This window comes from Mobula hypostoma, chromosome 6 (assembly GCF_963921235.1).
Source record: "Mobula hypostoma chromosome 6, sMobHyp1.1, whole genome shotgun sequence".
Taxonomy (NCBI): domain Eukaryota; kingdom Metazoa; phylum Chordata; class Chondrichthyes; order Myliobatiformes; family Myliobatidae; genus Mobula; species Mobula hypostoma.
Window position 1 is genome coordinate 107228737 of NC_086102.1, and position 22985 is coordinate 107251721.

The 22985-nt window shown below is 45.2% G+C and overlaps 1 protein-coding gene across 7 annotated transcripts in view; it reads left to right on the forward strand.

Annotated features, from left to right (window-relative positions):
* tmem198b (transmembrane protein 198b) overlaps positions 1-22985 on the forward strand; it is a 112052-nt gene that overhangs the window by 13632 nt on the left and 75435 nt on the right. The window lies entirely within an intron of this gene.

Below are 22985 nucleotides of genomic sequence, written 5' to 3' on the forward strand. Positions count from 1 at the left end.
TTCATGTACTGACCACTCTTGTGTTACCCCTCAAGTTCCTATTAAATCTCTTCCCCTCTCACCTTAAACTTGTGCCCTGTAGTTCTTGATTCCCCAGCTCTGGGGAAAAGACTATGTGCATCCACACTATCGAGACCAAGGACCTGAAAGCATGTACCACAAGGCTTAAGGATAGGTTCTCAGACATCCCACCTCTCCCGGAACCTCCAGGAGTCTCCCGCATATTAATAGTGGCTCCCTGATGCCCGCAAATTATATACAATATCACGGAAATCAATTTTTTTGAGAGCGAGCGAGAGAAAAGCAAGAGAGAGTGCAAGAGCAACCACGAGAGCGAGAGAGAGAGAGAGAGAGAGTGAGCGAGGGCACGAGAGAGGGAAAGAGGGAGCGAGAGCACGAGAGAAAGCAAGCGAGAGAGAGAGTGAGCGAGAGCACGAAAGAGGGAGAGAGAGCGAGCGAGAGAGAAAGCAAGTGAGAGAGCGAGAGTGAAGGCAAGCAAGCGCATGAGCGAGAAAGCAAGCGAGAGCACGAGCGAGAGAGAGAGTGAGTTAGAGAGAGAGAGGGAGAGAGAAAGCAAGCGAGAGAGCGAGAGCGCGCCATGGCAGAGTGTTCCAAAAAAAGAAAATATAAAACGTACGTCACCCCAGACTACACTAAAGTGTACCCCTGCCTAATAGGGGTCAAAATAATGACAGTGTTGCTCACTGCGCTGTTTGCAACAGTGACTTTTCTGTTGCCCATGGTGGGTTAAGACTGTAAAAGACGTGTTAAGGTGAGTTTAACAGATGTCGTTCCTTCATTAGCATAGATAACGTTATTAAACTAGCTGGCCAGCTGTTAAGGAGCTACTCTATTGCAGACTTCCCACCTCTCCCGGAAGTCTCCCGCAAATTGATGGTGCTACCTCCCTGAAATGAGTTTTTGCAGGGTGGGATGTCTGGGTTCTGTCCTACTGTTATACGACTATTAAACGGTCTCCTAGTATGATGAGGCGGAGTCTTGACCTCTCAATCCACAGTCTTGCATCTTATTGTCTGCCGTATTCTCTGTGTATATACTACTTGATGTCCCAGTCAAGCAGCCAGTGTACTCAAAAACCACACCCATTCCTGACTTTCTCTCTCTCCCCCCTCTCTTTGAGCATGCCCAGTCTCGAGGACAGCTTCTGCCCCTCTGCTAAAAGACTGTTGAATGGTTCCCTGGTACAAAGAGATGGACTCTTGCCCTCACAATCTACCTCATTATGGCCTTGCACCTTTTTGTCTGCCTGCACCGCACTTTCTCTTTAGCTTTTGAACTTTATTCTGCATTCTGTTAATTGTTTTCCCTTGTACTACCTCTCTGCTCTGTGTAATGAAATGATCTTATGAGACTCTTGAATGGACCTCTTATAAGATAAAGATGAATTCTCATTGTGGCCTGCGCTGCACTCTCTCTGTAACTGTTGCACTTTAATCTACGGTACATTGTCATTGTTTTCCCTTGTTCTACCTCAGTTCACTGTGTAAATGATCTGATCTATATGGCAGGCTGTACCTTAAGTACATGTTACCCCTTCTATCCTTCCCACAAACTCTTTAACCTCCTGCCAACAGACAGACGGTACTGCAGCATAAGAGCCAGAACTGTCGATGTCTCCTCATTCTTGTGTCTCCAGTCCTGCTGAAGGGTCTCACCGACATGTCGACAGCACTCTTTTCCATAGACACTGCGTGGACTGCTGAGTTTTTCCAGCATTGTGACTGTGTCTGTGTGTTACTATAAGGTTGAGTAATGCTTCTTTTCTCCCTGACTTTTGTAACACCCTGCTCCCACGCAGCACACACGTACACCCTGTCTAAATGCCCTGCCACCCTCCTCCTCACTCACCAACTCAGACACTCATTCTGCATTAGTCACTTTCCATCTTTTATTGCTGCTGATTTACATATTCATATCACTGCTTGTTTTATGATAATAGTGCCAGTAACATTATACTGTCTTAAATAAATAAACCTGTTAATCTTCAGGGACTTGTGTTAATATTATTTTGTGCCTGTAATGTGCTGGATTGTGCTGTGTCTGACTGTATGACCCTGGTTTGCTTTACTGTATACACGTGTATACACTAAACTTGAACAATAATGAAGCAGATTACCAATATACATAACCCACGTGCTGTCCTCTAGTCTCCCATATACAACAGTCCCATTTCATTCCCCCCATTCCCATCAACTGCCCCCAGGTTCTACCCCTTACCCAGACTCCAGGGGCAATTTCCAGTGCACTATTACCCCACTGAGCTGCATGGCTTTGGTATGAGGGCAGAGACTGGAGCACTGGTGGGATGGAGGGGAGTGGCGGGGGTGAAGAGATGTAAATTCCACCCAGACAACATCATGGATCAGGATTGAACACACACTGCTGAGGCAGGTCTACCAGCTTCAGGGCCATACCACTACGCAATTCCCTCCCCTGGATGGGATCTTGCAGTGCGCAAGTCGAAGCCTGATTGCCAAAGTGCTGGGTCTACAAGTCTGAGAGTCCACTAGAGAAGTCAGAGTCTGCTGGAGGCTAGGAGGCAGCCTGTCCTGGGATTGGAGGACAGTGAGTGTGTGTGTGTGGAAAGAGGCTTGCTTTGCTGTTTGTGTTTTATGTTCTGCCAAGCATTGTGGGCATGCTATGTTGTTGCCACAATAGGTTTACACACGTGCAGTCTCACTGGCCTTGAATCACCGAATACTTGTATCAGGCTGTTGTTTTATTGAGTATAGCTCAGTGGCCAACACAATCATAGCTTCAATTCTAATCAAAAAGCGCCAAAACCTGAGCCTGTGTTCATCTTTTTGCAACTGGATCCTTGACTCCCTCACCTGGAGACCCATGGTCTGCAGGTTGGAAATAACACCTCTTCCTTGCTGACAATCAACACTGGTGCACCTCAGGGATGTGTGCTTGGCCCACTGCTCTACTCTCTCCACACTCACGACTGTGTGGATGGGCACAGCTCAAAGGCCATCTACAAATTTGCCAATGACACAACTGTTGTTGGCAGGATTTCAGGTGGTGATGAGGAGGCGTACAGGAGCGAGATTGATCAGCTGGTTGAGTGGTATCACAACAACAATGTCAGTAAGTCAAAGGAATTGACTGTGGACTTCAGGAAGGGGAAGTTGAGGGAACACTATTTCTCAACAAGGAATCAAGTAGAAAGGGTGAGCAGTTTCAAGCTCCTGGGTGTCAACGTCTCTGAAGATCTATCCTGGGCCCAACATACTGGTACAGTTACAAAGAAGGCATGACAGTGGCAATATTTCATTAGGAGTCTGAGTTGAATTGGTAGGTACTGTGGAGACCACTCCAACTGGTTGCATCACCTTCCAGTATGGAGAGGCCACTACACAGGATTGGGAAAAAAGTTATGGAAAGTTGTAAACTCAGCCAGCTCCATCATGGTCTCCCCATCTTCAAAAGGCGATGCCTCAGGAAAGGAGGCTTCCATCATTGAGGACCCCCTCCCCCCACACTGCCTTCTTATTAGTGCCCTCGGGGAGGAGATACAAGATCCTGAAGAAACACCACACACTGATCATTTCAGGAACAGCTTCTTCCCCCCCGCCATCAGACTGTGCGTGTGTGTGTGTGTGTGTGTGTGTAGTTTTTATTACTGTATATTACAATATACTGCTGCTGCAAAACAACAAAGTTTCACGATGTATGCCGATGATATTAAACCTGATTCTGCCAGAATGCAACACTTGTGGGCTGCCCCCAGCACCCTGTGGATGTGCTGATTGATAACACAAATGATGCATTTCACTGCATGCTTCGATGTACATGTGATAAATAAACCTGTATCTTGCACCCTTGGGTGAACACAAATGATGCACTTCATTGGTGGTTTCGATGTATATCAGATCAATAAATGAATCTGAAATTGGCTACATAAAGCACATTTTTTTTGCAGTGCTCCATCACTGGGTGACATGCATTGGGACCTTCTGATCTCATCAAATTTCCCTCTGAGCCAGAGCAACACACACAAAATACTGAGGGTACTCAATAAATCAGTCAATAAGCCTGTGGAGGGAAATAAACAGTCAATGTTTCAGGCTGAGACCTTGCATCAGAATGGTAAAGGTCTTGGCTGTTTATTCCTCTCCACAGATGCTGCCTGATTTGCTGAGTTCCTCCAGCATTTTTTTTTGTGTGTAGGTTGCACAAGAATTTCCAGAAAGTACTCAGTATTCCCCAGAATCCCATAAGGGAAAGAGGAATGATTTCCTAATTAGGAATACCACAGCTGCATTAGGGAGTGAGACTCTGGGATGGGGGAGAGGGGGTTGTGTCACAGGCCAAGTATGTCAAGGGCTCCTTTTATGGGTTTGGAGATGCAAGTTCAATTCCTTCCACGCCAGCTGGGAGTTTGTATTCCGTTAATTAAATAAATCTGGAAGAAATCATCATTCAATAGTGCTTCACTGTAATAAAAATTTGACTGTCAAAGTTGAGTTTATTGTCATATGCTCAAGTCCATCTGTGCACACGTATAAAACTTGTAGCAATTTCACTAGCACATAGCAATAGATACACAAACTCATAAGAGAAGCATAAATTATACAAATATTAAACACGTATAGGAATTGAAATAGTTGGCCACCAGGAAATCCTGCTTTTTGCGGATGGAGTGAAGGTGCTAAATACAGCTGTTGTTTTCCCCTAGTGAGAATATGATGTTTCGCACTGAGATGAGGAAAAATTTCATCACTGATACTTTATTCTGCATTGTTACTGTTTTTTTCCCTATTACTCTAGCTCTGTGCACTGTGTAATTAGAAAATTAGAGATGTATAGTACATAACGATTTGATCTGTATGCAAGACGAGCATTTTCACAGTCTTGGCGAATGCAGTGGACAGCAAGGAAGACTATCAAAGCTTGCAGTGGGATCTGGACCAGCTAGAAAAAAGGTCTGAAAAACGTTAGATGGAATTTAATGCTGACAAGTGTGAGGTATTACCAGACATCCCACCCTGCAAAAACTCATTTCAGGGAGGTAGCACCATCAATTTGCGGGAGACTTCCGGGAGAGGTGGGATGTCTGTATTACCCTTTGGGAGATAAACCAGAGTTGTTTCTGCACAGTTAGCGGTAGGGCACTGAAAAGTGCAGTAGAACAGAAGGGTCTGGAATACAGATTCATAATTCCTTGAAAGTGTCGTCACAGGTAGATGGGGTCAGACAGAGAACTTTTGGCACATAAATCAGAGTACTAAATACAGGATGTTATGTTGAACTTGTTTAAAATGTTTGTGAGGCCTATGTTGGAGGATTGTGTGCAGTTTTGGTCACCTACGTATGGGAAAGATATCAATAAGATTGTAAGAGTAGAGAGAAAATTTACAAGGATATTGTCACGACTTAAGGACCTGAGTTATAGAAAAAGGTTGAATAGGTTAGAACTTCATTTTTCTGGGCTATAGGAGAATGAGGGGAGATTTGACAGAAGTACACAAAATTATGGCTGGCCGGTGGCGCAGTGACATCAGCGCCGGACTCCGGAGCGAAGGTTCCTGAGTTCGAATCCAGTCGGGCCGCTTTCCATCCGTGCCAGGTTGAGTGTCGAGCTCTCAACTCGGCCCTGTAAAAAAAAACTGCGCTGTGAGAAGGACGTGGGGGACCACTCACAGAGTCTTTCCTCCAAGGCAACCACTTGTAAAGTGGTCGCTGAGGCTCTGGCAGAGTGTGGCGCACACACAAAAAAAACCAGAAAATTATGAGGGGTATAATTTGGGTAACTGCAAACAGATGTTTTCCACTGAGGTTGGGTGAGACTAGAACTAAAGCTCATGGTTTTGAATGTGAAAGGTGAAATACTTCAGGGAAACATCGGGGGGAACTGCTTCACTCAAAGTGGTGCGAGTTTGGAACAAGAAGCCAGTGGAAGTGGAGAATACAGGTTGGATTTCAACACTTGAGAGAAGTTTGAATGAGTACGTGCATGGGAGGGATCTGGAGGTCGGTGGTCCAGGTGCAGGTCGATGGGACATGGCAGAATAATAGTTTGGCAAGGACCAGATGGGTCGAAATGCCTGTTTCTGTGCTGAGGTGCTCCACGTCTCTGTGACAGTAACAAATCAAACCAAACAGGTCTTCATTGGACTGTTCAGGGATAATCAGCATAACTGTGTGGATAATCCTGTCTTTCACATTTAATAGATTTTTTGGAGGAGGTGACCAAGAGCATTGAGGCAGGGCAATAGATGCTGTCTACATAGACTAAGTAAGGCCCATAGACTGGGCGATAAGGTTAGATCAAACAGGATCCAGTGTGAGCTAATGGAATGAGTTGGGAGGTGTGGTGGAGTGTTGTTTATCAGTCTGGCGGTTCCTGACGAATGGTGTGCTGCAGGGAATGGGGCTTGGTCCCATGTGGTTAGTGGTATGTTTATTATAGTCACATTTACCAAAATACAGTGAAAAGTTTGAACTTGAGACTCTGCAGGTGCTGGAAATCCAGAGCAACACACACAGAATGCTGGACCAACTCAGCAGGTCAGGCAGCATCTATGGAGGGGAAGAAACAGTCGGCATGTTGGGCTGGGTCGAATGGCCTGACCTGCTGAGTTCCACCAGCATTTTGTGTGGGTTACAGTGAAAACCTCATCGTTCGTACTGTCATTTGGATCAATTCATTACAACAGTGCGTTGATATACAATATGGCAAGTGACAACGGAATGTAGAATAGAATGGCGCAGCTACAGAGATAGTACAATGCAAGTAAACAATAATGTTCATGATCATAACAAGATAGATTGTGAGGTCAGGAGTCCACCTTATTGTTCAGCTGTCTTATAACAGAGGATAGAAGTTGTCCTGTTGTCTGATGATGTGTATGTACAGAAGCTTTTTGTAATCACCTGCCCAATGGGAGAGGGGAGAAGAAACAATATTTGGGGTGAGTTAATTATGCCGGCTGCTTTACTGAGGCAGTGAGAAACATAGACAGAGTCCATAGAGGGGAGGCTGGTTCCTCTGATGTGCTGAGCTGTGTCCTCAACTCTCTGCTGTTTCCTGTGCTCACAGACAGAGCAATTTCCATAGCAAACCACTGTGCATCCAGTTGAAAGACGTCCATAAAAATTGGTAATACTGATCTGCATGAGAGTATTGAGTTTGCATATGGCACTAAAATCAGTGAAGATTGGCTAAGGTTGCAACAGCACCGTTCAATTGGGAACATGGGCTAAGGGAAGGCAGTTGGAATTTATTTCAAACAGGTGTGAATTGATGCACTTTGCTAAGTGGAACCAGGGCAGACTGGCACAGTATGTGTCAGGGTACTGAACATCGTTGTAGAGCAGCGAAGTCTTGTAGTGTGTACGTAGTTCCCTGGAAGTGGCTAAAGATGATGTAAAGATGGTGAGAGAGGAGAGGGAGAGACGGTGTGGGTGTAAGAATTAGAAAGAAAAGAGGAAGAGTGGGTAAGAAATAACGAGAGAAGGGATGGAGAAAGAGGGAGAGAAATAGAGGTAGTAAGGGAGAAAGGAAAGAGGACGACAGAGAGAAGAGGAGAGAGAGTGAAGGGGGGAGTGACAGAAATGTTCCTTTTTTGAAAGGTAAAGCTAGCAGGCAGGAAGTGTGCACAATATGGGAGCATTACTCACTGTTCAGAAAGTCGTCTTCACACTGAGTGTTATAATTCTGGAACTCACCATGGAAAAGGGTGTTAAATAAAATAAATTCTCAGAAATAAATGCTGTCGTCATTTGGCCCTCGAATCTATTCTATTATTCAAAAGTTCAATGATTTAGTTTCATTATCCAGTCTTGTGATGTAATTCCCTACATCCAACCCTGCATTTAGTGCACATTCCTAATTAACCCTCAGAATGTTAAAATATTTCCATTTGACACAGAAGAAAGCCATTCAGCTCAGTGAATTCATGATAGCTCATAAAGCAATCACTTTTCTCCCCCCTGTAATTTTCCCTGTAACCTAATCTTCCCACACTCCCATCAATTGATCGGGGTTCAATTCCTGCTGCTATAGGTAAGGGTGCTCCAGTTTCCTCCCACATTTCAAAGAACGGGTTGGGGTTAGTAAGTTGTGGGCATGTTATGTTGGCACAGAAAGCATGGTGACACTTGCAAGCTGCCCCCAGCACATCCTCGAACTATATTGATCGTCGGCACAAGTGACACATGTTTTGATGGACGTGAGACAATTAAAGTTGATCTCTAAAGAATTGATCTACATGAATGGTATGTAAGACAAGATTTTCACTATCTTGTACATGTGATAATAAACCAATTTCAGTTCTTTTCATACATAGATTCTGGTAAGGGTAGGAAGTAATGCACACATAATGCTGGAGGAACTAGGCAGGTCAGGCAGCATCTATGGAGAGGAATAAACAGTCGACATTTCAAGTCCTGATGAACAAGAATTATCCAATTCTGTTCCTATGTCTTATAGGTTATGGTCTTATCTAGAAGGCCAGCATTAGAAGAGGGTCATAATGAAAGGTCTCAGCCAAAGCACCAACTGATTATTTCTCTCCATAGGTGCTGCCTGAGGGGCTGAGATCTTCCAGCATTGTGTTAGTTGCTCTGGATTTCCAGCATCGGTAGAATCTTTTGTGTTTCTGGGTGGGAAGTGTTGGCTATAGAACATTAGTGGTCCCTTGATGTGATAGCTGCACATGAAGTAATTCAAACAGTCTGAACAAGACTTTCTAATGAGCACTCACATGGGTCCCAGTTACGTCTTCCGTTTTGATTTTCCAAGCCTACACCAGTATCACTCCCCAACTTTTTCTATGCTACATCGATGACTGCATTGGTGCTGCTTCCTGCACCCATGCTGAGTTCGTCTTCCATCCTGCCCCATCTGCTCTCAGAATGAGGTTTTTCATTCCAGAACTAAAAGTGTTGTCCTCCTTCACAAAAAGGACTTCCCTTCCTCCACTGTTAACTCTGCCCTCACCTGCATCTCTTCAATTTCATGCACATCTGCCCTTGCTCCACCCCCACACCACACCACCAGGGATAGGGCTCCTAGTCCTCACCTACCACCCTATGAGGTTCCGTGTCCAGCACATAATTTCCTGTAACTTCTGCCATCTCCAATGGCATCCCTCCACCAAGCACATTTCCCTCTCTCCACCCCCCCCCGCTTTACACTTTCTGCAGGGGTCGCTCCCTACATGACTCCCTTGTCCATTTGTCTCTCCCCACTCACCTGGTATTGCAAGCAGAACAAGTGCCATACCTGCCCCTACACCACCTCCCTCACTACCATTCATAACCTCATACAGTCCTTCCAGGTGAGGTGTCACTTCACCTCTGAGTCTGTTGGGGTCACCTGCCATATCTGGTGCTCCCAAAGTGACCTTCTATATACTGGTGAGACCAACATAGACTGGGAAACTACCTTGCCGAGTACCTACCAGAAAAAGCGGGATCTCCCAGTGGCCATCCAATCCAATTCTATTTCCCATTCCCATTCTGACATGTCGGTCCACAGCCTTCTCTAGCAATATTTTGTCTGGGTAGCCTCCAATCTGATGGCATGAACATCAATTTCTCAAATTTCCGGTAATTGTCCTCTCTCCCTATTCCTCATTGCTGTTTCCCTCTCTCACCTTATCTCCTTACCTGCCCATCACCTCCCTCTGGTGCTCCCCCAACTTCCCTGGTCTTCTACCCTCTCCTATGAGATTCCCCCTTCTTCAGTCCTTCATCTCTTTCACCAATCAACTTCCCAGCTCCTTACTTCACTCTCCTCCCCCTCTCCTGATTTCACCTACCACCTTGTACTTCCTCCCCAGCTCCCTGACCTCTTTCTTTTCTTCTAGTCCTGATGAAGGGTCTCAGCCCAAAACGTTGACTGTTTACTCTTTTTCCATAGATGCTGCCAGGCCTGCTGAGTTCCTCCTGCATTTTGTGTGTGTTGCGTAAAGTAATTGGAGATGTATTTGCTGAGCTAACTCTCTGTTTATTATTGATCCTCGCTCTTGTGATGTGTAGTCCGTTGAGTGTGCGCTTTCTCTGCTTTCTGTCATTGCTGCCTGGGGCAATATTCTCCCTGCATTTCACATCACTCAAATGGATCCATTCATTCAATCCTCTTTGAGCCTTGGACCGAGACCTTTCATCAGGATGCTCTTCAGTCTGTTCCAGCTGTATTGGACTGGAGTTTACCTCTGACAACAGGAGCTTGCTTTGTGCTAACCAGAATCAAAATCAGTTTACTATCACTGACGTTTGTTGTTTTGCAGCAGCAGTGCAGTGCAATATAAAAACAAAATCTATAAATTACAATAAACAATACAGTGGATTCCAGTTACTGCGGACACATTGGGATTAGTACATTTAGGCGGCTGCTTGAATTTAGCCAAAGTTTCATGGGAAAAGTTAAAAAGTATATAAAAAAAGACAAACTACTGTTTAACTGAGTAACAATTAATATATTTAAGTGAAATGCAGAACAATAAGAAGACTACCAATACCGCTACGGTACTATAAAACTGTATTAGGTCCTAATAGTTATTGAATTTGTCTGTGTTATTTTGATTGACTGTAAATGAACAAAATCAGCACTGTCACTTAACTGCAGATAATGGGCTGCCTTCATAGAATGCTTGACACAATTGCATCCTCCAAATCTTCATTTTCATTGCAACATTCTAGATTATTGCCAATAGCTTCAAATTCTTCATAGTTCCTAACTTGTTGAAGTAGTGAAATCATTTCTGTCTCTGGCATTTCCAAGCCTGAATGCTTGAAACTGCGATGAGCAAAACAGCTCCAAATCATCTTACTGCTTATTTCTTGCCAACTATCAGCGACAAAAATCACTGCATTTTGAACACAAACAGATGCAACTGAAGCTACTTAAAAACTGATCGCTCCAAGCACAGTGTAGAGCCTGATGACCACGCAAGTGCATGTGACTGATGCTAGCTCCAAACTGTTCAGCAACAGTCTCCTGCCCCAATTAAGCAGCATAGTACCCCGAATAAACAAAGGGAATCCCAGCTACTTTAACCATTTTGTTTTTGTTCTTTAAGAGTTGTCTCGTAAATTAGTGGTGTAAAAAGAGCAAATAAAGTAGTGGGGTAGAGTTCATGGGTTCATTGCCCATTCAGAAATCTGATAGTGGAGGGGAAGAAACTGTTCCTGAAATGATAAAGTTTGTGTCTTCAGACTCCTTTATTTCCACTGTGATGGTAGGAATGAGAAGAGGGCATGTGCTGGATGAAGGGGTTCCTTAATGATTGGTTGCTGCCTTTTTGAGGCATTGCCTTTGAAGATGTCCTTTGTGCTGGGGAGGCCGGTCACCATGATAGAGCTGGCTGAGTTTTCTACCATCTGCAGCTCCTTTTGATCCTGTGCAGTGGCTTCCCCATACCAGACACTGATGCTACTAGTCAGAATGCTCTCCATGGTACATCTGTAGAAATTTGCAAGCATCTCTGGTGACATACCACATCTCCACAACCTCCTCATGAAATATAGCACCTGACATACCTTCTTTACGTTGGGCCCAGGATAGATCACCAGAGATGTTGGCATCAGGAATTTAAAGCTGCTCACCCTTTCCACTGCTGATCTCTCGATGAGGACTGCCGTGTGTACCCCTGACTGCCCCTCCCTGAAATCCACAAACACTTCCTCTTCAAGCCCTGGAGGCTTCCATGAGAGACTGTGTTGCAGCAGACTGGAGTTTACCCCTAATGAGGGGGTAGGGGTGCTTGCTTCACGCTAACCAATGCATAACGTCTCTCTCCATTCCCATTTGATAGCCATCAAAAGCTTGCCCTGGCACTGTGCTTGGCTTAACAACTGTCCCCAGATTCACAGAATCATGGAGTGTAGGTGCAGGCCCTCCAGCCCTTCGTGTTCCTTTTGACGGTCAAAGTCAAGTTTGTTGTCATTCGCACGAGTACATGTAGGCACAGGTGCAATGATAAATCCTGATTGTCCTGCTGAAGGGCCTCAGCCCGAAACAACAACTGTTTATTCCTCTCCATTGATGCTGCCTGACCTGCTGGGCCCCACCAGCATTTGTGTAGTTCTGAATTCCCACCATCTGCACAGTCTCTTGCGTTAATGGAAAAGCACACTTACAGCAACTGCATCACAGGCACGTAGCATCAGACAATCAGCATTCACAAGGAAAACAAATTAAGCATAAATTATACACACTTTTTACAAGAAAGAACCCAATTAAAACAAAAGAAATGTTTATTTCAGTGCAAGTTGAGCACAGTGGTCATAGAGAAACACACAAAGTGCTGGAGGAATTCGGCAGGAGACAGCAGTATCTGTGGAGAGGAATAAACAATCGGTGTTTCAGGCTGAGACCCTCCATCAGGACAACAAGGGGGTCAGTGTTATCATGCTGTGCTCCTGCTGACTGTTGAGCCAGTTGACTCAAGAACTGAATGGCTGAAGGGAAGTAGCTGTTACTGAACCTGGTGGTGTGAGGCGCAAGGCTTCTGTACCTCCTGCCCAATGATGGCCCTGAGACGATGGCATAGCCCAGATGGTGGGTGAAGATCTTTGATGCATGTTACCTTCTTGAGGCAGTGCCCCCTACAGGTACTCCATTGGTGGGAGGGATGTCCTGGGCTGATTCCACTGCTCTCTGCAGTTCTCACACATTTGAATTACCATACCAGACTGTGATGCAACTAGCGAAGGATACTTCCTATAAAACCATGTCAAAGGTGCAGAATTGGGCCATTTGGCCCATTGAGTCTGCTCCATCCTTTGAATGCCTGATTTATGATCCCTTTTAATCCCATTCTCCTGCCTTCTCCCCGTAGTCTTTGATGTCCTTACTAATCACGAACTTATCAATCTCTGTTTTAAATACACTCAGTGATTTGGCCTCCACAGCCATCTGTGGCAATGAATTCCACAGATTCACCACCCTCCGGCTAAAGAAATTCCTCCCCATCTCTGTTCTAAAGGGTCATGCTTGTATTCTGAGGCTGTGCCCTTTGGTACTAGACTCCCCACTATAGGAAACATCTTCTCCACACTCACTCAATCTAGGTCTTTCAATATTCAATAGGTTTCAATGACCTATCAACATTTCAACGCTAAAAAAAATAGGATAGGTATACGAATGAGAGGGGTATTGGTGCAGGTTGATGGGACTAGGCGGAATAATAGTTGAGCATGGACCAGATGGGCTGAAGAGCCTGTTTTTGTAGTGCAGTGTTCTATGAATCTTGGATGTATTTAGAACATTGAAAACAGAGCAGTACAACACAGGAACAGGCACTTCAGTCCACAAGGCCTATGCCGAGCATAATATCCAATTAAAGTCAATCCCCTCTGCCTGCACGTGAAACATGCCCTTCATTCCCTGCATGTCCGTGTGTCTATCTAAACGGCACTATTGTATCTGTTTCCATCACCACCCCTGGCAGCCTGTTTCCAATTCCAACTCTTGGCACCTAACACTTTGTGAGCTTAAAAAAAAATTAATTCAAAAGAAATGTCCTGCGCATCTCCTTTAAGCTCCCCCCACCTTAAAATTATGTACTCTATTATTTGACACTTTTACCATGGGTAAAAGGATTCTGGCTGTCTACCTTATCCACATCTCCCCATTCTCCAACCAGCCCCCCCACCCTCAGGACATTCTCTCTTCTTTTCCGCTTTCCGCGTTGGGCAGAAGATCTAATCCTGAAAGTATGGATTACCAGGCTCCAGGACTGCTATTGCTATTAAATAGCTCCCTAGTATCAGAAGATGGACTCTTGGCCTCAGATCTACCTCATTTTGGCCTTGCTCCTCAACTGTCTCTTTAGCATAGCCTCAGAATGCAAGGATGTCCCTTTGGAACACAGGAGGAGGAGGAAGTTCTTCATCCAGAGATTTAAGTATCAAGATTGTTTAATAGCATTTCCAGTACATGAGTGTAACAAGGAACAAAATTATTGTAGCTCCGGATTCAATGTTAAAAAAAAACGCAAAATAAGATAGAACACAATAAATATAAATACATAAAATAGCCTGTATACATTGATTGTATGTCCATAAATTGACACTAGGCACAGGAGTGTCTGTACATCGGGTGCCTCCTACAGGAAACAATAGAGTGGTGGTGGGAGTTGTGGAGGGGTGGGTCAATAGGGTGACTCTGACAGGAAATGGTGGTGGGAGTTGTGGAGGGGTGGGTCAATAGGGTGACTCTGACAGGAAACGGTGGTGGGAGTAGTGGAGGGGTGGGTCAGTGGGTGGAGGTGTTGATCAGCCTTACTGCTTGGGGAAGATGGCTGTTTTTGAGTCGGGTGGTTCTGGTGTGGATGCTCTGAAGCTGCCTCCCTGATGGGAGTGGGACAAACAATCTATGAACAGGGTGGGTGGAATCCTTCATGATATTACTGGCCTTTTCTGGCATCTTTCTGTATATACAGTATGTCCTTGATGTGGATAGGCTGGTGCCAGTGATGTGTTGGACAGTTTTGATCAACCCTTGCGGGGTGGTTAATCTGTGCATTCATTACCACAGACAGCTGTGGAGGTCAAGTCATCAGGTATATTTAAAGCGGGGTTTGATAGGTTCTTGATTAGTAAGGGTTTCAAAGATTATGGAGAGAAGGCAGGAGAATAAGGTTGAGGGGTATAATAAATCAGCAGTGGTGGAGTGTCAGAGCAGACTCAATGGGCTGAAGGTCCAGTTCTGTTCTTATGTCTTAGTCTATTCTGCATCCTGTTATTGTTTTACCTTTTACTGCCTTAATGCACTGTGTAATGAACTTTGATCTATAGGAACAGTATGGAAGAGAAATTTTTGACTGCATCTCTGTATGTGACGATAATAAACCAGTACTAATTCCAATCAATGTTTCCCAATCAGCCACCACTGAAAGGACATCAATCAGTGCAGTCCCTTCGGCCCATGATGTTCTACCAACATTTTAACCCTCTCCCCACAATCGCGCTAACTCTTCCCACCCTCATAGCCCTCCATTTTGCTTTCATCCATATGCCTATCTAATAGTCTCTTAAATACCTCTGCTTCCACCACCACTCCTGACAGTGCATTCCAGGCACCCACCACTTTCTGTGGAAACATAAACTTGACCCACTCCTCTCCGTTAAACCTACCCCCTCTCACCTTCAATCCATTTTCCCTAGTATATGACATTTCCACTCTGGGAAAGTGATTCTGACCATCTACCATATCTGTAGAAATGCCTGTCAGGTCTCCCCTCAGTCTCGACACTCCAGAGTAAACAACCCACATCTGTCCAACCTCTCTCTCTCTCTCTGGCTATCCATCCCATAGGATGATGATGGTTCCTTTCAGTCAGTTAGTGGGGTTGACCCCACTCCTCAGAAAGGAACAGCGTGTACGTGAGTGGATTTTAGGTGAGTAGGGGGTTGCACAGGTCTAGACCCACCCTCTCGACATCCCCTCCCGGATCCAGCAGCATGGTGGGGTCCAAGACGTCTGGGGGAAGTTCTGTTGCAGTGAATGGCCAGACCAAGCTTCGATGCAAGGAATGCACTTTCCGCGCTTCATGGCATGTGTGTTTGCTAGATGACTATTGACCCTACGAGAGGGTTTATCCGCCCTTTGACGGGTCTTGTTTTTTGTCCTGCAGGGTGTCTAGCCACCCTCCTCACCAGGCAAACTGGTTTAGTCGCCGACCACCCGACCATGCGACAGGTAGTACTGGGTTAAATGGTACCAGTAACACTCAGACGAGTGACCTGTCCAACCTAGATAGCACCTGGATGAACCCTTGAATCACCAGGGAATAGAAAGCTAGGGATAAAGTGCTGATAACAGAATGAGGTTGAGGGAGTAATAAATCAACCATGATAGAATAGCAGAGCAGACTCAATGGGCTGATTGGCCTCATTCAGTTCCTTTGTCTTATGGGTTTATGGTTACTGGGATTAGTACAGATGGATAATTCAGAACGAGACTCAGGTTTGTCAGGATACACAATTTATAAGTCACAGAGTTGTATATTGTAAAATTTATTGTTTTGTGTCAGCAGTACGGTGAAAAGACCTAAAATTACTATAAATTACAAAATAAATAAATGATACAAAAAATGGTGTTCATGGGTTCATGAACCATTCACAAATCTGATGGTGGAGGGGAAGAAGTTGTTCCTGAATTATTGAGTCTGGGTCTTCAGACTCCTGTACTTCTTCCCTGATGGTAGTAATGAGTAGAGGGAAAGTTCTGAATGGTGAGAGTCTTTAGCGATGGATGCTGCCTCCTTGAAGCACCACCCCTTGAAGATGTCCTCTGTGGTGGGGTGGGTTGTGTCTGTGATGGATCTGCCCGAGTCTATAATCTTCTGCAGCCTTTTGCAATCCTGTGCTTTGGAGCCTCCAGACCAGGTTGTGATGCAACCATTCAGAATGCTCTCCACCAAACTTCTATACAAATTTGCATGTCCTTTGGTCACATACTGAATCTCCTCAAGCTCCTAATGAGCTGCAGCTACTGGTTGGCACTAGGTAAACACGAGGTTCTGCAGATGCTGGAACACACACAAAATGCTGGAGGAACCCAGCAGGTCTGGTAGCATCTATACTGTAGATGTAGAATATCAGTTCTGATGGAAGGAAGGCTATCAAACTGACACTTGGGTTGTTCTCCCTTGAGCGTCAAAAACCAAAGGATATATTTTGAGGTGACAGAAGGATGGACTATAGGTGACATGGGGAGGGGAGCAAGTGCCTGGAATGGATTACCAGGGTAGCAGTGGGAACTGGTGAAGAGTTTTGGCTCAAAATGTTGATGGTTTCTTCCCCTTCATAGATACCTCCTGACCCGAGTTCCTGCTACATTTTCTGCGTGTTGTTGTGCTCTAATTTATAGACAGCACGGGCATACCGGGTGAAGGGCCTGTTTCTGTGTTGCTAGTCGAAGACCTAATGTCTACGTGTCCAAATCCGAATCCAGGTTCGCTGGAGACCAAAGACTACGGATTGGCCTGGGGTCAGAGGACTGTGTATATGCATGGGAGGGAGGAACGGGGATTGTTTTGTTGCTTGTTGTGTTCTGAGTTGCTCTGCCGAGCATGGCACTGGGCATGCTATGCTGGTGCCGGACTGTGTGTGACACATGCAGGATGCCCCCAGCACATCCTTGGGTTGTGCTGGTCGTTAACGCAGACGGCACATTTCACTGTATGGTTTGGTGTAGACGTGACGAATCAGGTTGAAATTCAAGATTGTTCAATGTTATATCTAGAACATAGCTGTAAAGGAGAACAAAATAATTGTTACTCTGGATCCAATGCCGCACAAAAAATCCACAGTAAGATAAAGAACACAATAATCTAAAAAAACACAATAAATATGAATACATGAGATCGTCTGCATACATTAATTGTACGTTCATAAGGTGACTCTAGGCATGGGAGTGTCTGTACTTAAGGTGATTGACAGGAAATGATAAAGTGGTGGTGGTTGGGGTTGTGGAGGGTGGGTTAATGGGTAGAGGTGTTGATTAGTCTTACTGCTTGGGGAAAGTATCGGTTTTTACCTCTGGAGGTCCTGATGTGGATACCACATAGCCTCTTCTCTGATGGGAGTGGGACAAACAGTCCGTGAGCAGGGTGGGATCCTTCATGATGTTGCTGGCATTTTTCCAGAACCTTTCTGCCTGTGTCTCCTTTCACTCGAGTTGAGTATGATGTTCTCCTAAGGGGTTGTCTATAAATACATTAGATAGCTTATATATATAAATAAGCTTGAATCTGGATCTTGAATCTTGTTGGATTATGAAACACAGCAGCCAATTTGTTCTCAGCAAGTGCAGATAGACACTAGTGAGATAACGACCAACGTAACTGTTCTTCGCTGAAGAGGAATGGAGAAATCTAGTCATTATCTCAGTACTGCGTATTGGTGCCTGCTGGCTAAATTGGTAGCTCTTTACTTCAGTATAACTGCACTTCAGGCTTTATTTCATCAGCTGCAAAGTGCTCTGGAGCAGCGAGAGGTCAACAGTGTCATGGATTAAATGCACGTTGTTTTCTTTTCCCTAATGGTACATTAGAAAACTAACAGCTTGCATTTATAGGGGGCACTTTATTGCTGTAGAACATCCCACAGGATCTCCAAGGAAGATTGGCAATGACATCTGGTAATGGAAAAGAATTAGTTAATGCTGGAATTACTCAGCACGTCAGGCAGCGTCTGCGACGAGAGTAACAGGAATTAGCAGAACAATACAGACCATTTGGCCCAAATGTATCCCTATTTCTGCTAAATGTCCTCTGTCTGTCTATTATCCATGTCCTTCCATTCCCTTCATAGCCATGTGTCTACCTAACAGCCTCTTAAACTCCACCAGTACTCTAAGATCAATTTAACACTTCCCTCTTGTTGAACGGTGAATCAGGGATAGTGGGACCAAGTGATCTACTCCTGCTCCTGGTTTGTGCGTTCATGTAGAACAGTACAGTACATTGCAGACCCTTCAGCTCATGGTGCTGTGCTGATCCTTTAATCTACTCTCAGATCAATCTAGTGCTTCCCTCCTACATAACTTTCCATTTTTTTTTCTTTCATCCATGTACCTATCAGAGTCTCTTAAATGTCCCTAATGTAACCACCAGCCCTGATACTGCTTTCCACACACCCACCACTCTTTGTTTTTAAAAAAAAAACACTTTTGATATTTCTCCTATACTTTTCTCCAATCACCTTAAAATTATGCCCCCTCTTAAGTTGCCATTTCTGCCCTGGGATAAAGTCTCTGGCTGTCTATGATCTTAAGGCTGATTTATACTTCTGCGTCAACTCGATGCTGTAACCTACGCAAGTGACCGACATGCGTTGTGAACATTTATACTTGTGCATTGGTGTGTCTATGTCGCTCTGCAATTGGGGCACGTCGCGCATGCACACTCACCTGCCCGCGCAAGGCATCATGGTCATTGTAGTCTTTCTCGGGGTAAACCAGTTTAAAGCGAGCATCTTTTTTTCGTAAAAGTGAAATGTGTCCTCCATAATTTCGGAGGTCTGTGAAGCTTTATGGAAGGCATTGCAGCCAGAGTTCCTTCCCTGCCCTTCAGCTGCCCAATGGGAAGCTATTGTAGCATTGGAGGAAATGCGATGCTACCAAGCAGACCAATCACAGTTGTTCGGTCTGTGTTGCCACGCCGTATAGTTACATTTTGGGAGAGGTGTGCGTCAGGCTATGGCGTAGGGATCCGCGTCGGCTCTGCATAGGGTTCGCGGCTACACCGTACCTACGGTGTCAAATTGACGCAGAAATATAAATCAGCCTTTATCTTGTATCCCTCACATCCTCCATTCCAAAGAGGAAAACTCTATCTCATTCAGTCTATCCTCACAAGACATGCTCTCTGGTGGCCTCTGCACCACCTCCAAAACTTCCACATCCTCCCTGTAATGAGATGACCAGAACTGACGCCAATCTTGATGCCCAGTTTTATTGTCCTCCTCAGTCCTATCACCCATATCCCTCCATTTCCATGTGTCTGTCTGAAAGCCTCTTGAACTCCTCTAAACTATTTGCTTCAACCAGTACCCCCATCGCCTTTAAGCTTCCCTCCTCTATCCTTAAAAATATATATCCTCTGGTATTTGACATTTCTACCCTGCGGAAAAGATTCTGACTGTTTACCATCTCTATAATTTTATCCATCTCATAGTTTAAAAACCCCTATTTGGTCTCCACTCAGTCTCTGATGCCCTAGAAGTAACAACTGGAGTTTCAGGTCAATGGCCTTCAGGCTGGGCAGCATGCTAGCATACTGGTTACAAGCCACTTTACAGAATTCAATTTCACCGCTGTCTGTAAGGAGTTTGTACGTTCTACTTGTAACCATGTGGGTTTCCTCCCACATTCCAAAGCTGTACCGGTTAGGGTCGGTGAATAATAGGCTTGCTATGGTGACGCTGGAGGCATGGCGATACATCCTTGGACTGTGTTGATTGATGCAAACAATGCATTTCACTATGTTTTGATGTACATGTGACAAATAAAACTAATCTTTAACCAGAACTGATGCCGATCTGACCTTAGACATGACTCCCCAATGTTCTAACCTGAGACTTTTAAAAGTGCAAAGAAGATTTACGAGAATGTTACCGGGCCTCGAGTGTGTGTGCTGCAAGGGGACTAAGGGGTGATCTTATAGAAGTGTTTAAAATCATGAGAGGCATGGATAGGGTGAATACACTGTGTTTTTCCTCTGGGAAAGGGATTCAAAAACTGGAGTGCGACACAGTAGACTGCATATTCCAGAAATATAGGCAACAAACAGAGGGATCTGGGAATACAGATCCATAATTCCATGAAAGTAGCGTCACAGGCAGATAGTTGTAAAGAAAGCACATTGGGCTTCATAAATCAAAGAATTGAGTACAGAATTTGGCATGTTACACTGAAGTTGAATAAGACGTTGTTGAGGCCTGTTTTGGAGTTTTGGGTGCAGTTAAAGGGTCTTTGTGGGACGAAGGTCCGTACTGTGCCATTCTATTCTGTTCAATAGCGGGGCAACCAAAGTTGACCACAATACTCCAAGTCTGCCTTGTCCAACTGCAACACACATCAAAGTTGCTGGTGAACGCAGCAGGCCAGGCAGCATCTCTAGGAAGAGGTATGGTCGACATTTCAGGCCGAGACCCTTGTCCAACTGCACTATTTTTATGCTCAGTGCCCTGACTGATGAAGACCAGTATGACTAATTCCTCCTTCAGCCTGTCTACCTATGAAACCACTTTCACGGAACTGTTATTACCTGAACTCCAAAGTCCCTCTTTTACACAACACCCCCTGGGGCACAACAGTTCGCTGTAAAGTCCTACCTATGAAAACTATGAGCTTGCAATTTACAACTGCGTACAGAAGATAATGGACTCTACAATTCACCCGGGTGGCACAGTAGTGTAGCAGTTCGTGTAATCAGTTTACTGGAACAATCCCTTTTGCTGTCTGTGAGGAGTTTGCGGGCTCTCCCCGTGACCATAAAGGTTTCCTCTGGGTGTTCTGTTTCCTCCCATATTTCATAAACGATGGGATTAGGGTAGGTGAGTAATGGGCATGCTATGTATGGTGACACTTGCGGGCTGTTGAGCATAATCCTCACTGATTTGATTTTGGGGCGCAACAGTAGCCTGCGGTTTGTGCATCATTATTATAGCTCGAGACGTTCTGCAGTTCAGAGTTCAATTCTGGTGCTATCTGCAGGAGTTTGTACGGTGACATCCTTGTCCTGGCTGGAACCCTGAGAAGAGTTTATTCCTCACGTATGCCGGGAAAGCACGGGATCCCTTTTCAGCTTGTACCATCTCCCCGTGGCTATGTTGGATATTTTGCATATGTTCCTGTCTCCTCCCGCAGTCCAAAGACAGACTGGTTAGCAGGTTGATCGGTGGTGGTAAATTGTCCTGTGATTAGGCGGGTGCTGGGTGGTGTGGCTCAGTGAGCCAGAAGGGCCTGTTCTGTGCTGTGTCTCTAAAATATATATTTTTTAAAATTGCCTCCTCCTGGTTTGGCCCTCGTACAAATGACAAAATGTAATGGTCAAACCATTTGATGTGTGTGTGAACCAGTTTCTGGTCTCTGCTCCCCCAACACAAAATTAACACAGATGTGACCTGCTAATCTCTGCCTGCAAGCAGATTAATCCCACAGAGCAAGCGGCAGGGAGGTTTAAATAATAGGTTCCAGGCAGCCCGTAAACCATCTTGTGCGTGTGGAAAGGGGGGGTGGGGGGGAGTTTCGGTACATAGGCTCCTATTACATCAACGGTGACAGAGTTGAGGTTGAGAGCTTGAAGTTCCTGGGAGTGAACATCACCAATAGTGTGTCCTGCTCCAATCACATACTGTAGATGTCATGGCCAAGAATGCCTTTAATTCAAAAGCTAAAAAAAATCTGCCCTGTCCCCGTCGACCCTTATCAATGCAGTATAGAAAGCATTCTATCCAGATGCATAATGGCTTGGAATGGCAATTGCTCTGCAGTTGACTACAAGAAACTGCCGAGTTGTGGGCACAGCCCAGAACATCATGGAAACAAGCCTCCCCTCCGTGGACTCTGTCTGTACTTCTCGCTGCCTCACTAAAGCAGCCAGCATAATCAAACATCACACCCACCACAAATATTCTCTCTTCTCTCCCCTGCCCCCAAGCAGGCAGAAGATCCAAAAGCCTGAAAACACGCACCACCAGACTTGGGGACAGCTTCGACCCCACTAAACTGTGTAAGACCACAGTTCCCTAGTATGATAAATTAGATTCTTGACCTCATAACCTACCTTGTTATGATCTTGCATCTTATTGTTGCCTGCACAGCACTTTCTCTCTAGCTGGAACACTTTATTGTTTTCATGTGCCCTGCCTCAATGCACTGATTAATGATTTGATCTGTCCGGAAGAGTATTCTGCTGAATGCCTGAGCTAAGTTGCTCTCCCCACCATCCTCACGTTTCCCCAACTGCTCCTCAAACCCCAACCGAACTCTGGAGTAAAATCAGGGACCACTGAGGCTCACAAACAGGGTTATGGAACTGGAGGAGGTTACAGAGATGGGGAGGGGTGACGACGATGGGGAATCAGTGTCAGAATTAGAGGAACACAGTACTGTGGAACGGGAGGAGGTTACAGAGATGGGGCGGGAGGGGAGGGTATGATGGGGGAATAGTGTCAGAATTAGAGGAACACAGTACTGTGGAACTGGGGGAGGTCACAGAGGGGTGGGGGCAATGGGAGAAGTTAGAGCTGAAGGTCAGGGTGAAACGGGTTGATGTGAAGGTTAAGAAATGGTATGAGTATTTGTTTTTTTATTGTCACATGCACTGAAACTCATTATGGTACACAGCTGGGGAGGCATGGTAGCATTGTGGTTAGTGCATTGCATTACAGGGCCACTGATCACCGATCAGGATTCAATTCCCGTTGCTGTCTGTAAGGCGTTTGCACATTCTCCCTGTGTCCGCATGGGTTTCCTCCCATATTCCAAAGACATA